The following is a 15076-nucleotide window of genomic DNA, read 5'->3' on the forward strand; positions in this document are numbered from 1 at the left end:
GCCGAGCCTCCCCCCCCGCCCCCACCCCGCCCCGACCGCCGCGCGCCCGGCCGTCGGCCGTGACGGGCCCCCTGCCGCCAGGGGCCCGGGGGGACGGCGCCGCCGGGCCCGGCAGGGGAGGCCGGCAGCCGGCGGGCCGGGGGAGAGCAAGGCCCCGAGGCGGCTCTTGCCGGGGGCGTTGCGGCGGCCCCGCGCCTGCCTTCTCGCCGCGCCACGCCTTTCCAGCGGAGGCGGCTCTTGCTTGTCTCCGTCCTCCCCCTCGCAGGGGCGAGGGACCGGAGGAGGGAGACCGGTACGGCCTTGGCCGAGGCGAAGGCGTCGTGCTCGCGGCGCCGCCCCGGCGGTGTCCCTGCAGAGCCCCCTGTTTGCGCTCCGCCGCCTTCCTCGCCCCGCGAAGCCAATGTCGGCCGGGTGGAAAGCCCGACTGCAAGGACGCGCAGGCTGTGTCTGCACCTACTGCACATGGGCTTCTCAGGAGGGCCTTAGGAAAAGTGTGTATCGCGTTAAGGAAAAATACGGCAATAGATTTAGAACACAGTTGGGCGCTGCTGCAAGGCGGCTGTTTCTATGAAAAAACCCTGCCGCCTCTTTCTTACTTGACCCGTGTCCAAACGGCAGCTTAAAGAGGTTATTTGCATGGTGCTCTGCTACTGACACCATCTTTGACCTTTGACGCAATTTGGCAAATTGGATGACTCTAATTACAAAAGCCTTTGAAACGCACCTTCCTATTGACCTCATGCTGTCCACTAGAGACAAGAGTACCTGAAAACAGAAACCTGAAGAGAAAAATGCGAGCCGACATAGTTTCCATAGGAGCTTAAGGAGGCCACTGCCAAGTTTATCCCAGATACTCGTGAGGTAAGGAAGTTTTTGGGTTTTTGTTTTGTTGTTGGTTTTTTTTTATTTCAAGAGCGTTATCTCCTCTAACTTTTCTTTGTCATTGACTTTGACGTTACCTTATAAAAAGCCCTTTAAAATGTGATACTGGACCTGTAGGTTTACAGACTTACGATTTCAATTTCCCAACTAGGGACTTCACAAAGGCACCAATATTTCAGGGAACCAAGTTCTTCGGTCTCCTGACTATGAGTACAGATTCTTAACAACTTGGATCTATGTATCTGTATCTAGTGCTGTTATTAGGTGGCATCCTTAATCTGTCAAAGCCGCCATTAATATTTATCATCCAGTGCAATGTCATCTTTACTGTGTTCTGAACAGAGCTTGATGTCAGCTGTCTCCCTTCTTTATTCAGCAGGGGAGAGCTAAGCAGTCCTAGCGCGCACTGCACGGTGCGCCTTGACTGCAAAATCCATCGGCTTCTGGCTTCCCAGCAACAGAAAAGCAGCAAGAAAACCCCTCAGAGCTCTCACTGTACGGGTCTACGTGTAGAGGAAGGGGTTAGGTAAGCATGGTAGCACCTACCAGATTGTTCTGGTTTCCAGATGTGTGGCGTCCCACTCAACATTTAGAATGAAATTTGACCCTGTGAGTCTTTTGGGGATAGCAATGCAGTTGTCTGTCACTGCGGGTTGTTCCCTGGTTCCCATTTGTCCTCAGTGAGACAAAGGAAGAACAATGCCCCGTGGAAACCAGTTCTCCTGGCATCGGACAAAGAGCGGCAGTTCTCCTGAGCAGAAGTGATCCATACAGAAGTGTATCCAAACTAGCGCAGAGATTTATCGAGCATGAAAACAGGACGTTACCCTTTAAAACAGGCATTGCTATTTACAGAGCGGTGCCAGCAGGGGCTTCCCAGAAGTGTCAGGGACCTATATGATATTAGGCATAAGTGCTGAGAGACAACTTCTGCCCTTGATAGTTTGCAGTGAAAGCCAGCACGGAAATGATAAATGTTTCATATGCAATGGAACTACTCTTATATTTACAGGGTTTTGGAAGGTAAGTGGGAGGCAGCTGAAGGGGCAGCAGCAGCAATTTGAGGTGGCAGGAGAAAAGAGGCAGCAGGCGTAAGAAGGACTTTGTGAGAAGGGAGCAGGCTTAAAGATGAGGCCAGGGCACAATGGCAAGGATCCGCAGGGGAATAGGAGGGGGTGGGGGGGATAGGCTATGGTGCGGCACTTGGTACTTTGAGGGGCCTCTGACAGCACTCAGAGGGCAGGATGCCAAGAAATTCAGAAACAGGGAGGGCAGGAACTTGTTCTACGCAACATTTGTTTTCGACTACAAACAGTTAATTTGGACTTCCCCCTTGCATCTTTTTTCCCTAAAGGATGAGCTAAGTTTTCTAGATTCCATCTCTCCTAACAAGGAATTTCTGCTCCTGCAAGATTATCTTTCTTGCTCTTTTCTGTCTTACTGCTTCTGGTTTTGCTTCTCCATCATGTTCCCGACCTTTCCCTCCCCTGCCGCCCATTCTGCTTTATTTTGTTCTCCTTTTCCTTCACAATTTGCATATATTTTTCTGTGATTATTTCTTTCCTGCTACCTCTCTTCCATTTTTTACTCATCCTTCTTTTCTGCGTGCTTCCATCTTTGGATTCTAAAAGCTTAACTGACTGTCTCGTGTGACTGGAAGACAAACCAAACTACCGGGGGCAGGGGGAAGTTGGTTGCCAGTGTGCTAGCATGCTGTCCTGCCCAGCGTTGTAACTGAACACACAGCAGCTGTGATTCTTCGGTGGGTGGAAAAGAAACGTCCATTGTAATCTCCATGTATTAGATCTCACATCAAGCTAGAAATGTGGAGCAAACTTACTAGAAATTTGCAGAGCAAATTCTGAACACTGTACTTTTCTCACCAGCACGATGTGCTCTGCAATGCCTGACGTAACAAGTGGGAAAACTTACTTTTTCACCATGCTTTCTATCCTCATAAGTGAAGAATTGTTCCCTATGGTACACTCCTAGCTAATTATCTCTCTGTACTCTCTAGGTTTGCTAGCAGATCAGAAGAGACCAGAAAACATCCCGTGGCTGTGACGAAGGGAAGTAGCCACCCTCTTAACACTGACCTTCAAATAATTGGCAACAGCTATCATTTTTCATGGCACTTTTCAAAGGCAGCCCTTCAAAATCAGGTGAGCTAATATGGGAAAGGTGTGCATGGCTGCTGTCAGACCTTAAGTGCGCCGAGAAGCTCTACATGCTCTACCCCTGCCGTGGGCATTTGGCTGCCTTTGCTTGTGTCCAGCCCTGGCATGGCCCAGCTGTCAGCACAGACCTTGGTGCTGGGAAAGGAGCTGCGGGAAACCTTATTGGGGATCTCTGTCCCTTGGCTCGGGAGCCGAAGTTAAGCTCAGGCCCTTGCCCAAACTATGCTGTAGGTATGCCCACGCCTGGCCGTGTACCTCGCTGATCCTGTGCTTCCCTGGCTGATGTAACTTCCTGGCTTGACCTTGAACCTGTCTTGTCTCTATGGTCAGGCTTGGTGGTCCTTGGACCATGGCTGACCCCTGTTGCTGTCACCAGATGGCCTGGCTCTCCTTGTTTGGGTGCCGTGGGGCTGTCAGTGAGGTCCCTGCCTGCCTCGCTGTCACCCTTATCCCCAGCTTGCCTGCCCTGGTGGAGCAGCCATGCTTCCCCTTGCTGACAAGGACTGCACACAGTCCTCAGGGTGTGGGTGAAAAGCGTCTTCCTTCTTCCAGGGAAATGTGCTTTTTGGCACTCTTGCCAGGTATTGCCCTTGCATGAATAATAATAGCGTTAACATTGAAACATGACTAAGAAAGCTAATCAGTGTTCTGATGGGAAACAAGAAATAGAAAAGTGAAACCGTATTATTTTTGGCACTGTTCAAATGACGTGCAATGCCTAATTCTCAAACTCATGCTCCATACTTTTACAGGTCATGTGACATCCCTTGTGTGCTTAGACTTTAGGATATGATAGTCTTGTTTCCTCTGGTTATCTTATTCAATGAGGTTCTGTCTCATTTAGGACCCATGACTTACACAGAGAGAGAAGGCATTCTGAAACAGGACAGTTATGGTGCAACTTGAGCAGATTCACAGGAGCGCCCAGATCAAACTGCTGGCTCTAAACCAGTTCTCATTCATAGGAAAGACGGGAGTCAGCTGCACATCTGTTGCCACAGGACTCCTCTCAATTCAGATGACATGGCTTGCTTCTGTCCCGGTAAAGGTGGAAAATAAACTCCTATATCTAAACACTGTACACTTTCTGGAAAGGTCAGATCAAAAGCATGCCTAGAGGATTAGCTGTAGTCATTGAAACAAAAGTCAGGTTTCTGTACTTAGTGATCCCAGGTGTGGTGGGTTAATCTTGGCTGGCTGCCAGGTGCCCACCAAGCCGCTCTGTCACTCCCCCTTCTCAGCAAGCAGTGCCAGCACTGCTCAGCAGTAGCCAAAACACTGGTGTGTTTTCAACACCACTGTAGCTACAAATACAAAGCACAGCACTATGAGGGCTACTATGGGGAAAGTTAACTACATCCCAGCCAGACCCAATATACTATGTTTTCTGGAAATAAAAAAAAATGGTTGTTTTGTTTATCCTGAAACTTTAAATGGCTTTTGAGTATTCAGGCAGTTTATCTGGAAACAGAGAAAAGGTTTTTGCTGAGCTTTTTGTGCCCCTAGTGAAGAATCTGTCCTCGTAAATGCAGGAACAAGTGAGTTAGAACAGAATGTTCCTAGCCCTTCACATTGTGCCTTTGGCGTTCTCCATTTACAGCATTTTAGCTGTGCAAATTGAATTTGTCCTTGAACCATTGTGAAGTATCGTAAGTTAGAAGTTGTGATACTTCAAAACATTAGGATGTCAGACATGGTAACTTTGTATTAGAAATATGTAGTTGAAAAATCCGATCTCTGGAATGGCTGCGCAGTAGCACAGCTGATTTTGTTTCAGTGACGTGATTTCAGTTTTACAAAGATAATATCCCAGATTAGAATTCAGTCGCCTGTCTGCTGAGAGGAACCACAAGCATATTTCTATCTTAACGATGAAAGAATATTCCTAATGACCTTTGAAGAGCTGTTGTAATTTGACAGCAGGAAATTATTCTGGCTTTTGAGTACGTGGCAAATATTTTAAAGCAGGCTTTTAAGTGGTTTCCTTAGCAACCACTCTTCATTAGAGATCGACACATGCTATTAAGTATCATGCTGGGTTCGGATCAGCTTTGCAATATTAAAGGCACTTGTTTAAAACACTGCCAGGTCATGTGCAGTTCCTTGCTGTCCAACGGCCCTGGAGCGTAGAGGGAATCTCGCCGCCTGCCAGACTTTTTTCCAGGCACGCAAGGACACACCTCTTGGTGGTGAGCTAGCATAGGCGCCCTGATGGGTGGAGGAGCTGGCCCCACTCACTATTGGCTGCTCTCTCATCCAGCGACTGTTAGGAATGGGGGGGGTTATTTCTCATTCACCTACCCCTCCGCCCCCGGCCCCAAGAAAATGCTAGTGACTTGTGATTCCCTTTTAAAGAGGTATCAAGCACAGCTCTTAACTGAGCACAGCTTGTATTCTTTTTTGTCTTTTATCTCAAGTGTCCGGGGCATCAGATAATTTATCCTTTGATCCCATATTCAGTGTTTATGATCAACAGGAATGTAAAGCCATTAGCAGGGTTAATGGTGGAGAAGCCGGGAGGTGTCATTAATATAAAGAAGCACCTCTTCTGCTCTCCTCCAAAGCTTTACAGTTATTTATTTATTCTGATTTGGATTGCCTTCCCTATTTGCTATGGACATCTGGGATTTAAGGCAGCTTTAGCAGAACTGACCTGAGAATCTTAAAGAAAACAAATGCTGCTCAGGGGAAATGTGTTTAACAGTGATCCTAATGGAGGGCATTCGCCTGGCATTTGTCATCAGCCCTGTGAGAGCCTGACTGGATGACCCAGCAGCACTGGGGTCTCTGGGGGCAGACTTCTCTCTGTTTCTGACTGGAAGGTCAGAGCTTGTTGCTGCCGCCATAGAGTAGGAAGGAGTAAGAGTCATTTTCTCCTGATGCCTTCTCACTTTGTGCCTTTGTTACCTTGGGATTTGGTTGCTGCAAAGCCTCTATGTGAGGCTTCTCTCTAAAACTGTTCAGAGGCACAGAGGCAGACCTAGCGTAGCACGTGAAAGCTGCCCGCTGTGCCCGCAGCACATACAGCGCTGAGTACGGTGAGTTCTTTTGCTCTGCCCTGGCACCCAGGAGGTCTGGGTTTCTGTGTGCGGTGGGAAATGCCAAGTCCTACCGATAGACTCCTAAATGAATTAATCAGGGTGTTGCTTTGAGAGACAGGCAGCTTCTCTGGCTTCTGTGCCTGAGCTAAAATTGGAGCAGATATTCAAGAGGGAAGAAGAGGGACTGCCAGTGCCTGCGTCTCTGACAGTCACTGCATTGTTGGTCTGAAATAGCCCATGTCTGTTGACCTTCAGAGCCTGGCTGTGGTGGCCTTTTTCGGGCGACTTGGAAAATACAGTGGTAAAGTGAGGTAATCCCTGACAAGCATCCTTTAAGAGTAAGAGTATTCTGATACTTGCGTTTCTTTAGGTAAGCCTGCTCTGTAGGAATATCTTCTTGCTTGGCCATGCTTTTCTTTCTGTAACTCTCAAGAGAAAGGCTTTTCTAGAACTTACACAGAAAAAGAGAGTGCTTTTTGACAGTGGTTGCTACTTTGTATTTGTGGTTTTGAAGGCAGAAATCAGCGGAAGTTTCTGAAGGTAGAAATCATGCAGAAATCAGCTCATGCATGACCCAGTCTGTGACATTATTGTACTTAACAGCAGTTTTTATTTCCTGTTGATGCTGTACTCATCTTTGCTTAGTTGTTAATACAGCCACTGCCTGCTATTATGAAAAGGGTTACTACTTCATCCTAAGAGCAAACAAGAAGAATGGGATAATAGGCATTCAGCGTTATAAATCCATGCCTCTTCTGTAAGACAAGAACTGAGGCAATATTCAAGTTAAAATGTGTGTTTGTAAAAAACCAAAAAGCACAGGGCCCGCATGCAAAATGAAATCCTGTAGCATCATTTTGTAATGTAGATGATTTCATGAAATCTTGTGTTTACAAGTGAACCTGTCAGCTTATAGGGTCTGCCCAAAGCATACGGAAACTTCTGAGAATCCTCATGTTGACTTAATGTGGACTGCATTGGGTCCACAGGAAGATGGATGTGTTCAAAATCATGTCCAGCATTGAACAAAAGCTTCAGCAGTGTATCATCTTTGTTTTTGGCATGAGAGCGTCATGTAGAAATACCGTGTGTAAGCAACATACTGCTGCATTCAATGTGTGATCTTTGCCTACTTTGCCATCTACTTTCTGTATGGGCCCATTACAGTTAGTGGGAATCTGGGGTGCGGCATAGTTGCTGTGATTCTGCACTTGCAGACTATCTGCTGCTGACATCTTCTGCCATTTTTTGTTATTTTAAAACTCAGATCAGTTTAGCGCATGAATCGGATGGATTATCCCTGGACAACAGGGTGGATGGTAGGGACAAACAGCCAGATGCACATGGAGTAAGGATGCTGAGAACAACCAGAACTGAGTCTACCGCTGAGAGAATATTTATGGGGAATTGCACTTTTTACTGATTAAGGTAAGATGCATAAACTGGTTATTTTGTCGGTTCAGTTGCAATGACGGAACTCTTTTTTCTAGGATATCAGAGGTGTGAAGCATTAACATAAAGCTCTTTCAGTGAGATGACCCAAGCCTGTGGCTGAGTCCTCGCTTTACTTCATAGTCATGGCTTTGTCTCCGCTTCTCATCTGCAAAGTGAGGGCAAGAAGACTTCTCAGCATCAGTGGGAGTGTTGCGAGAGTGATCACAGGAGCAGTTGTGATGAGTTCAGCAGAGGCTGGACTAGCTCCTGGGCTAGCTGTCGAGGGGGGTACCGGTCCACAAGCAGTGTAAGGCTGAGCAGCCAGCTCATTACTGCGTTGCATGTAACTCCATATATTGTCAGCATTGTGCGTAGCTAATATGAAGCTTTGTGGAAATGTGAGGGCACCTTCCTTGCCACTGTCGGTTTCCTTCAAGAACTGAAGAGGATTATAGGAGTGCCCTGTCTAACATGTATGGCTGCCCTCTGTTTGGGCTGCCTGGAGCACCAGCATTTGTGCTGATCCTTCCCTGGTGCCCACTGACACAAAACTGCCCCAGCCTTCTCCAGCTGTGGCCAGACAGACAACCCTTTCCTGTTAGAAGGGCATACTGTCACATGGAAAAAACTGACAAAAGGGAGCTGCTCTCATCCTGATGGATGACAGTGAGCAGGGATTAGCTTGGGATTTATTCCGAGTGGCCTTCTGTGCAGTGCCAAAGACGATGGTCTTCCAGGTCTTCAAGGTGTTACGGTAATTGTGGTAGTAAGTAACAATGATTGTTTATAGGCAAATAAATTCCTGAAAATGTTTCAAAGCTGGAAGGATTTGCTGATGGCTAGGCCAAGTCATCAATCCCCATGCAGTTAGTTACTTTTCTACAGAAACATTTCACTATTTTCAGAAGATCAGTTTCATCTTCAAAAATGCATCTTCAGCTTCAGGTTCAAATCCTGCACTGATGCAAGAGAGCACACAGCTCAGCTGAAATCAACAGGACTCCATCCCCGTACCTCAGCAGTAAATTAATCCCGCTTCTGCCTTTTCACCCAGTCTCTTCAGCACAAAGAAACAAATTACATTGTCAGCATTTGAAGGAAAAGGCCTGTTTAGTTTTCAGGGCAACACAATACAGGGAGAGGAAAGAGATAATATTTGCATTTAGCCTCGTTCAAGGAGTGGAGGTGCCATGGTTACACTGTTAAATGTCATGTTGTGCTTACTCCGCTTGCATCTATTCACCTGAGCAGGGTTAATTATCTAGGATGACATTTAGGAATATTATTTGAATATTTTCAAGAGCAAGTGGAGGGTAATTCAGAAGCCGGTTTTGAAAAGAGTTGCACATACGATAGTAAGTATTGATGAAAACAAAAATGAAGAATGGCTCCTTAATTCTTGGCTCCACTGTGACAAGAGGTGGCAGAGCTTACCTGTTTTTTGCATCTAGCTAAGGGAATGCTAATTTCAAGGAAGTAAGCACATCCTGATTCAGTCTGTCACCTATTGTATTCTAAATCTGGGCAAGCCTGGCCCAGATGTAGTCCTGGGCGAATACCGAAATGCCGGAGGTTATTTGATTGGTTGGGAATACCTGCGTAAACAGAAGTGTTCCCTCGCGGGTTCTCACAGGTCCTAACTCCATGCGCCTTGGGTCTCTGCTCCTGGAAACCCTTGTGAGCTGTTCGGCCCGTTCTGTCTTTGCCTTCCAGGTGAGTCATTTTGTGCAGTTGCATCTGCGCATGATTATGTTCTCTCTCTCATTTGGAGTTTCAGGTTGTCCCCAGCCTGTATTTAAGATCTCATCTTTTTCTACGCCACTGTGAAACAACAGTTTTTCTAATATGGCTTGATCCATGTATTGAAATAAGCAAAAACATGTTTTATGCTGGGTGCCACAAATAAGAAAATGCATGAATGAGTTGGCCCACATTCAGGTAAGATCTTGGAGAGGTGCAGGATGTATGGAAATGCAACCATTCTTTAGTGAAACACAGTACTGTCAGGCACATCCAGTGTATCTTGCTCAACTGTAAGTATAATGCTTTTATTTAGCGCTTGAGTCCACAAGCCATGATGCTTCTTCAACAATGTACTTCCATGGGGAATTAACGACACTCAGTACCTCCTGTTTTTTTCCAGAGCTTTCTTTTTTTTGTGGGGGTGGGGGGAGTCATCTCATAGCAATGAAATCAATGAGAATTTTCTTATTGACACCAGTAAAGTTTTTACTGTAGAACAGAACCAGCCAGAATGCTCCATGAAAGTACATTTAACTTTTATTAGATCTCCCCCCTCTCCAGCCCCATTTCCTTCCTCCCTGCGATCATCATGCTCCGGCTGTGGTTGGACAAAGTTCCCTCTTACACAGAGCAGAGTGCGTTGCGGTTGCGCCTTGCCATCACCACCGTTGTTTGAGGATTTACAGGGTCTGTTTTTAAATGCCCTTGCAACAAACAGAAACATGTACACGTGCTGCTTCTGAATTAACAGCTGTCAATCCTAAATCACAGTGTGAACAGTGAATGAGATGCTAGAGTGCAGAGTGCATCTTTTCCAATATGCTGCTTTAGGTCTGGGCTGAAACTGCAGAGCTGGAGCAGAGGATCCTTTCCACATGCTGCAGCGTCCCTAAGCTGACTCTGGGCAGCTGAGATGGAAACCCAGCCGTTCCCCGACATCTCTGCAGGGGCTGATAACCAGTACTCCAGGCACACAGGAGACACGGACCCTGGGTCTTCATTTCAGGGGAGCTAAGACCAGAAGACCAGCTGTTGGGGTCACCATTAATACCCTGTTCAAGGTAAGTTGAGTTGTCTGCTGTTTCTGCAAGATTTATACCTCCTCTTCTCCACAGGCGCCTCTTGTCTCTTTTTGCTTGGCCTTTGCACTGTCTGAGGCCTCCACTTAGCACAGCAGTCACCTGTTTCTGAATTCAGTATATTACTGCGTGAGCCTTTGGAAAAGCAGCATTTTCAGACTAACTCACTCATTTTAAACGGCACATTGTTAAACGTTGCTTATCACTTGTTGACCACATAGGAACACCTGACCTTTGCACAAACTACATTCAAAATATTTGGCAAAGCCATACAAAATATTATCCTTATTTCTTACTGGAATTTCTAAAACATCTGACCAGAAACAACATAAGGGAAATGGAAATTAACAGGACTGCAACACGACCTGCACGGTAAAATGTCACTTATTGCAGACAGTATGATACCATCTTCTTTCAATGAATGCTTTGATGCATAAGAAAAGGCAGAGTGCCCAGTACAACACAATATACATCAGCAGCAGTAAATTTAGTTTGTCTCAAAGGGCAAGGTAATGCACTTAAGTAATTCTGTAGTGCAGCAAAGTTGAATTTCACAGACCTCAGTCTATGACAGTAAGAAATCAAGACATGAGACACCTGTTGCAGATGGCCCAGCTCCTTGTTGGGCACTTTCCCAACATGTATAAATCAGGGAGGCGGGGGTATCAGTTACAGGTGGACAATCCAGCTGACAGGACAGACCTTCATATGCTTCGAAGGCAAACGCAATGAGTAGCTGTAACACATCTGATATAGCTTTATGTCTGTGCATACATCTACATAATAATATGAAACGGATTCAAGTGACTATAATATCCAACCAATGAAAGCACAAGCAGCTTCAACAAATGTTCACAATATTATTTTCAAGATTTTAAGACTCATCCCTATATCTGAATTCAATTTCTGACTTACTCTCTGACAAATCTAAAAGAAAGGTCCAATATTAGTAAACTGTAGAAAAGAAACAGGGAAATATAACCTCCAGCAACGTGTTATGATGATGATTCGTAAGCTGGTGTCTTGATTTATACCTTGATAAAGATTTAATTGCCTGACACCAAGAAAACCTGTCTGTCGTGCTGTGCAGGTGTTTATCTGAAATGACTAGATTGCTGTGGAGGTGTTCAGGTAACTTACCCATTTGGTTTTATTTGCAGGCTTGATGGGTGAAGATGTTGCCTTTTGGTTTTCACATTGTGTCTCTTCTCAGGTGCTAAAGGAGAGTAGGTTTGGTTAGGACACTGTGGTTAGGGGACGGACGTCCTTGCACCTTCTTCTCAAGAATTGGGGCTTTTCATAGAACCAGGCGTAGAATTACAAATGCAGGACCACGGTGGCATTGAGTCAGCTTTTCATCATGTGCCTCCTTACCCCTTCAGCAAGTGTTCCCTGGCTAGTCTGAAGGTTGGTCCAGTCATTGGCACTTCACCAAAACGAGACTGCTGGGTTTACCAGCAGTCTGAGGGCAAAGCAGTGCTACAGCCACACGCTTCACGCCTTTGGACAACACCAGCTCACCGCCCACCTCTTTAAATGTACTGCAATCAAAATCGCAGTTTATGGGAAGTATTTTATGGGAAGACTGTTTGAAGACAAAAGTGCCTTGACAAGGAAGAAAGCAAAAACCACCCAAAGGCCAGACTAAGGGGTATCTGAGTATTTGCAGCTCGTACACACTTGGGCAATAGCAAAAGCTGAGGGTGAGATGGCAGATGGGCTGCAAAGTTATTCTAATGCCCTTTCCCTGAATCATCACATGGGCAACAATCTGTCTCCCCACAGAGCTATCCTCCCTTGTGCCCTTATCTGTACAGGGAGTCATCGCCTGCTTTGTTGGAAACACAGTATTTTTGTCAATGCATTACTCAATGACATAATTACTTTTGTGTCTTGCTGCTAGTCGTCGGGACCAGCTCTGAAAACAGCAGTTCTTCTAAGACGTGTGTCTGCTCATCTGCCTTCCTCGTTCCCAGCGAGAATCCAAAGGGTGCATTAAATATAACCTCGGACTCTGGTACAAAAATAAATCATGTAACATGAGCTGCATGTCAGTTAAATAAGTAAGTCATGTTGCAATTTCTATTGCACCAATTCGTATTAGAAAGTATTTTCCTTTTATTGAAAAGACTCTGCAAATGCAAACTCCACAAAGAAAAAGAGCACAAAGCACGAGTACCGGCCAAGTCCTGCTGAGACTCTCTGCAGCCCGTGGGTGACAGATGAGGTCTTTGCTGTTGCATGCCATGCCTCACCAGGGTTGTGGTTTCCCCCCAACAGCAGCTCTCATAGGGATTGGCTGTACAGTGCCACAGGAGCCAACAGTTGGAAAACTCATTTTTAAATTCCCTGCTCCAGTTTGGTCTCTGAGGGAAACCCCCAGGGTGGTGCTGGAGTAGCGCTGCCCGCAAGCAGGAGTAGTTCAGGTATCTGGGTTCCCCAGATATCCCACTCTTAGACAACTCTGCCTCAGCAAAACCTGTGCTTCAGGTCTGCATCTGTGCAAGGGCAATCATTAGACTTTCTACTGCCCCAAGCAAGGTGGCTTCACCAGAGACTGTAAGAAGCAGAGGTATTCCTGTCCACTGGGGCACCCAAGTACAGTAGGCAGGCCGCTTCACACCGCCCATCCTGGGACGTGCTCAGCCTGTCCTACGGGGACAGGCAGACCAAGTCAGGTAGCAGAACGCTTGAGATCGGCTCAAGGCTTGCTGAAAACTCCTGGGCGAGCCAAGTCCAAAAGAGAGAGTCAGAGACTGCCTGCTCACTCTTACCTGTGTGAGCTGATTTTTTTGAGGCACTCAAACGTGTTTTTACTTCCTTGGGCTTCCTGTGCGAAGGGAAGATGTCCAGTGTTTGCTGACACTGCTGGCCACTGCTTCACTGAACCGGGATTCATTTCGTGATCAGTTTTGCAAGCCTGGGGAGAAGCGGTATTGTGCATTGACCTGCTCTTGCTGCTCTTCAGGTGCAGCAGAAACATCCCTGATGTTCAGCAGCAATGCTTTTTGATGGCACCAGGGCCTTGGACCATTGCCTGGGTAAGTGCCAGCCCAGTCAGCGAGTCATTTGCCTTTGGGTTTGGGTTCTCCTAGAAGATGATTACTTGTCTAGTGCTTGAAACCGAGATTCTTCTCTGGGATATTTTGATGTAAACGTTTGACTTTGTAGAAGTCCAGTATTGTTCTCCTCCTTCAGGGCAGCTGGAGGTGGTGCAAGTCCTCCCTGAGGGGAGCCAGACCATGATTTCTCCTCAGCATAGTTGCCTGCTGCAGAACCACAAGAGGAGAAAGTCTGTAACTTGCGGTATTTCTGCTCCATCTCTTAAAGAAGGAATTACTCAAACTCATTAAAAAATATTACAGAGGTAAAACTACCTAGCTCATAGGCCCTTTCATTTCCTACTCTAATAACTTGGACTCTTTTTTTTTTTTTTAAAAAAAAAAAAAGCTAACACCACTAGGTGATCACTTGTGAATTTTTGTATTTCCATGGAACATGCATGCAAAAAGCCCAGCTGATGATGATTTCCACCAAAAGGTTTGAAATAAAATCCTGGCTTTGGTAGTAAATTAGCATTTTTGGCACTCTATAAAAATCCCAAATGTTTAAAAAGTCACAGAATCCATGATTACTGTAACAAACCCTAAGTACTGCTAATCATAGCGGTAATGAGGTTTTAATATTAAAATCTCTCTGGCAGATAGGTTGGGGAGGAAGGGGTATGTTACCTGTGTGTGCTGAGATGGTGCATTGTGTTACACGCTCCCAAGATTCTCACTTGTTTTTTGTTTCACAAATTAAAGATGCGTGCCAGCTTTTCTCTGCCTCTTTACAGAGAAATTTGATGTCTTTTTCGAAAAGACATTTTAATTGGATGGAAATTACTGGGCGCACTATAGGGGACAAATAGTTCAAACCTGTGGCCTGTATCATGCAGGCTTTTTGGGTCCACATTGAACAACCCGTGGATAGCCGGAGAGGGAGCCTGCTTCCTAGTCCAACAGTGGCTTCAGTTGAACTGCAACTCGGTAACGAAGGAGGAAAAACAGTACTCGCAGCACTTGCTGTGCTCTTAGCCCTTATGCCTCCTAGGTGGGAAACTTACTCCTGGTCTGTATGTCTTGCTGTGTTTTCAGTGTGAGGTCGCATGCCCTGTGTTAAGCCAAATGAACAGCTCAGTGCTGTGCCATGCCCCACGGAGAAAAGTACTCCTTTCTGACTAGAGATGCAAACTACTGTGCTGGGAAGTGGTACGCTGATGTTGAGTCGAGCAGCCTTTTCAGCATTACAAAGCCTCACTGGGCAAATAAACATCAGTCGAGCTGCCTACGAATCAGGGTTGACTGGGCATTTCTGTACCACGTGGGCTCTGGACTCGTAGGCTAGCAGCCTAGAGCTTCCTTGATAGAGCCTCCAAGACTCATGTAGGCTGATGGCACATGGTCATGAAACAGACCTGCTGAGAAAGGGGAGGGTTGCACACCGGCTGGTGGTTGCTGACTGGATCACACTCATCCTGGAGAAAACAGTCCAGGAGAAAGACACGCTGACGCCATCACGCCTTCAGATGAAGGTTTCCATACGGGTGGACCAGGCTAGGTCTTCATTTTGAGATTAAAAAGATTTCCTGGCCTGAAGAAATGCGGCATTTCACTCCATACAGATGTGCTGAGATGGACTGTTAGGGGTCATTAATACACACCTACCAGCCATTTTT

The 15076-nt window shown here is 46.3% G+C and overlaps 1 long non-coding RNA gene across 2 annotated transcripts; it reads left to right on the forward strand.

Annotated features, from left to right (window-relative positions):
* The first annotated feature begins 212 nt into the window (after positions 1-212).
* LOC143159757 (uncharacterized) lies at positions 213-13928 on the forward strand. Of its 2 annotated transcripts, XR_012995215.1 has the most exons (8): positions 213-861; positions 1259-1408; positions 2900-3044; positions 7368-7528; positions 9168-9247; positions 10109-10338; positions 12260-12373; positions 13325-13928. It is a non-coding gene; the product is annotated as an uncharacterized LOC143159757 (long non-coding RNA). The 2 variants fall into 2 exon arrangements; XR_012995214.1 differs by lacking the exon at positions 13325-13928 and having other exon boundaries at positions 12260-12445.
* The last annotated feature ends 1148 nt before the right edge of the window (positions 13929-15076 follow it).

The sequence above is a fragment of the Aptenodytes patagonicus genome, chromosome 4 (genome assembly GCF_965638725.1).
Source record: "Aptenodytes patagonicus chromosome 4, bAptPat1.pri.cur, whole genome shotgun sequence".
Classification (NCBI taxonomy): Eukaryota; Metazoa; Chordata; class Aves; order Sphenisciformes; family Spheniscidae; genus Aptenodytes; species Aptenodytes patagonicus.